Source organism: Myotis davidii, unplaced genomic scaffold (assembly GCF_000327345.1).
Source record: "Myotis davidii unplaced genomic scaffold, ASM32734v1 scaffold349, whole genome shotgun sequence".
Classification (NCBI taxonomy): domain Eukaryota; kingdom Metazoa; phylum Chordata; class Mammalia; order Chiroptera; family Vespertilionidae; genus Myotis; species Myotis davidii.
In genome coordinates this window covers 286,860-290,682 of record NW_006299707.1, presented here as the reverse complement: position 1 = coordinate 290,682, position 3,823 = coordinate 286,860, and the positions used below count along the sequence as shown (strand labels likewise).

At 45.2% G+C, this 3,823-nt stretch overlaps 1 long non-coding RNA gene across 1 annotated transcript in view; it reads right to left on the bottom strand.

Annotated features, from left to right (window-relative positions):
• LOC107184978 overlaps positions 1–3,080 on the bottom strand; it is a 19,558-nt gene extending 16,478 nt beyond the window's left edge. The window contains exon 1 of the long non-coding RNA XR_001515896.1: positions 2,985–3,080. This is a non-coding gene — a long non-coding RNA (uncharacterized LOC107184978). The remainder of the gene's footprint in view (positions 1–2,984) is intronic.
• Between the last annotated feature and the right edge of the window lie 743 nt (positions 3,081–3,823).

Sequence of the window (3,823 nt, the reverse complement as noted above, 5' to 3'; positions counted from 1 at the left end):
GCGGCAGCAGCGGAGTGATGGGGCTGGTGCCTTCCCCTGATCAGCCCGGTGGCCTCCCACAAAGGGAGGCCAGACTGCGGCTTAGGCCCACTCCCCAACAGGAGCAGGGAACAGGCCTAAGCCATCAGTAGGACATCCCCTGAGGGCTCCGAGTATGTGAGAGGGGGCAGGCTGGGCTGGGGGACACTCCGGGGACACCCCCCCACACACCCAGTGCACGAATTTCATGCACCGGGCCCCTAGTTTATAATAAAAACCAGTGCACAACATTCGTGCACTGGGTGTGGGGAGGGGGGTCTCTCAGCCTGGCCTGTGCACTCTCGCCAGCGGTTGGACATCCCCTGAGGGGTCCTTAGCACTGCTGCAGAGGCGAGGCGGGAGAGGCTCCCACCACCGCCATTGCCCTCACCAGCTGTGAGCCTGTGGGAACGTACTGACCACTAGGGGGCAGCTCTTGCATTGAGCGTCTGCCCCCTGGTGGTCAATGCTCATCATAGCTACGGGTCATTCCACTGTTCAGTTGATTTGCATATTAGCCTTTTATTATATAGGATATACAACTTAATAAAAAATAAACACAAAAAGGCAATTGGGAAACATTAACACTAATGCTCCATTTGGGTGGAGGGGCAGGAACACATACATCACATTCAAATTTAAAGTGGTACAACTATTGGAAGGTGATTTGGCAATACTTTGCCAAAATTCTACAAACTTTCATGCTAGCACTTCACATCTATGAACTATGGTTCTATTAGGTAAAGATTGGAAATTATCATTTAACTACAAGGATTCATTTCTAGCATTGCTTATTAGAGCAAACAATTATAACTGACCAAAATATCCAAAATAGGGAATAATTAACTGAATTATGGTATATCAATAAATGGAAACACTAAAGGCATTGCAAATGAATTTGTGAAAGATAATGACAAAAATGTTCACTGTGTATTTTTATTTATTTTTAAATTTACATGAAAAAATCTTTAATATTGAGAGTAGTAAAGCTGTCCCCCTGCTTCCTTACATTGACCCCCTCCACCCAGCTTGTGCCCTACTCCAGGCCTTCACCACCCTATAGTCTGTGTCCATAGGTAATGCATATTCTATATAATAAAATAGACTAAATGGCAGAACAACCAAACAACCAATCAAAGTGTGATATGCTAATGATATACTAAGGCTGCTCAACTGCTCTCTATGACGTGCACTGTTTCAGCCTGATCCCACAGGCCACTCCCCTTGGAAGGGCATCAGATGCAGGGCTTATGGCTGGTGAGCGCTGCTGTGGCAGTGTGAGCCTCTCCCTATCGGGACTGATTGGGCACGAGCCTGCGGCAGGCACAGTAGGGCCAGGATGAGTGGGAGCAGCAGGTAGGAGCTGCAGCAATGTTGGACTGCAGGTTTTGGCTTGATCCCGGCAGACCACCCAGAGGAATCCCACCCATGCACAAATTGGTGCACTGGGCCTCTGGTCTTATATAATAAAACCATAATATGCAAATTGACCAAACGGTGGAACAACCAGTCCAAATGATGTGCACTGACCATCCGGGGGCAGGCGCTCAAAGCAGGAGCTGCCCCTGTGTGGTCAGTGCAATTCCATGGGGGAGCGCCACTCAGCCAGAAGCCTGGCTGATGGCTGGTGAGTGCAGCGGTGGTAGTGGGAGCCTCTTCCGCCTCCAAGGCAGTGCTAAGGACCCCTGAGTTGTCCCGGACTGCGAGAGGGTGCAGGCTGAGTTGAGGGAAACCTCCCTCCCCCGTTCCAGTGCACGAATGTCATGCACTGGGCCTCTAGTATGCAAATGAAATCTTTGGTCAAGCTCTTCCCCCACCCTTCCCTCTGAGATTCTTCAGTCTGTTCCATGTTTTCATGTGTCTGGTTCTATTTTATTCATCTGTTACGTTGTTCATTACATTCCTTGTTAATTTGATTTTTAGATCCAATTGCTGATAGATATGTATTTATTGACATTTTATTGTTCACATTTTTGATCTTCTTCTTCCTCTTCTTAAAGAATACCCAGCATTTCATTTAATACTGGTTTGGTGGTGATGAACTCCTTTAGTTTTTTTCTTGTCTGTGAAGCTCCTTATCTGACCTTCAATTCTAAATGATAGCTTTTCTGGGTAGAGTAATCTTGGTTGTAGGTCCTTTCTATTCCTCACTTTGAATATTTCTTGCCACTTCCTCTGGCCTGTAAAGTTTCTGTTGAGAAATCAGCTGACAGTTGTATGGGTGCTCCCTTGTAGGTAACAAACTGCTTTTCTCTTGCAGCATATAAGATTCTATCTTTGTCTTTAACCCTTGGCATTTTATTGTGGTGTGTCTTGGTGTGGGCCTCTTTGGGTTGTTCTTGTTTGGAACTCTTCTCTTTTGGACTTGTAAGTCTATTTCTTTCACCAGTTAGGGGAAGTTTTTGGTCATTATTTCTTCAAATAGGTTTTCAATATCTTGCTCTCTCCCTTCTCCTTCTGGCATCCCCATAATGTGAATGTTGGTACATTTGAAGTTGTCCCAGAGGCTCCTCAAACTATCTTCATATTTTTGGATTCTTTTTGCTCTTCTGATTTTTTTCTTTTTTTGCTTCCTCATATTCCAAATTGTTGATTTGATTCTCAGAATCTTCTCCTCTGCTGCTGAATCCCTGTAAAATATTCTTTATTTCAGTTAGTGTATGCTTAATTTCTGACTGATCCCTTTTCAGGTCTTTAAAATTCTCACTAAGATCCTTGAAAGTCTCATGAAGATCCTTAAGTAACCTTATAACCATGGCTTTGAACTCTGTATCCAGTAGTTTGCTTGTTTCCATTTCTTTCATTTGTGACATGTTTCTTTATTTCTGCATTTTGGCTACTCCCCTGTGTTTGTTTCTATGTATTAGGTAGAGCTGCTATGTCTTCTGGAATTCGTAGAGTGGCCTTGTGTAGTAGGTGACCTGTAGGGTCCAGTGTCTCAACCTCCCCAGTCCATTCTGGCCCACACTGTTCACTCTACCCTGGTCATTCCCTGAGACCGCACCACATCCAATTTGCAGCCCCACCCAAGCTGTTTGCAGCAGCTTTTCCATATGAATGACCTGTCCATGCTCAGGCTTCAGACTTTCATTTTATTTTATTTTATTTTTATTGTTTAAAGTATTACAAATAGTAGCACAAATGTCTCTTTTCCCCTCATTGACCTCCCCCTGGCCTCCCCTACCCTCCAGCACATGCTCTCACCCCTGCCCCACCAGTGTCTGTGTCCATTGGTTATCCTTTTATGCATGCATGCCAGTCCTTTGGTTGATCTCTTACCCTTCCCCCATGACCCTCCCCTGCCTTCCCGCAGTAGTTTCACAGTCTGTTTGCTGCTTCTTTGTCTCTGTATCTATTCTGTTCATCAGTTTATGATGTTCATTATCCTATCTAATAAAAGAGAAACATGGTAATTAGCGTACATCCGCTATCCTTCCAGTTGGCTAATTAGCGAGATATGCAAATTAACTGCCAGACAAGACAGCGGCCGGAAGCCAGGCAGCTTGACGCTAACATGAGGCTTGCTTGCTTCAGTGACGGAGGAAACCAACATTCCCCGCCTGCCTTGCCGGCCTCTGAGCTTGCAGTTTGAAACATTGTTACAAATATAGAAGCTAAACAAAACCCCAGAAATCTGCTTTCAGCCCGCTGGGATCTCAGAGCTGGAGTTGATACAGTGTTTTGATTATAGAACCCAAACAAACCAGATACCTGCTTTCAGCAGCAGAGGCCTCAGAGCTGGACCCAGAGCTAAAGCTGGCCCAGAATTAAAAAAAAAAAAGAAAAAAGGAGCAGTTGGGAGGTT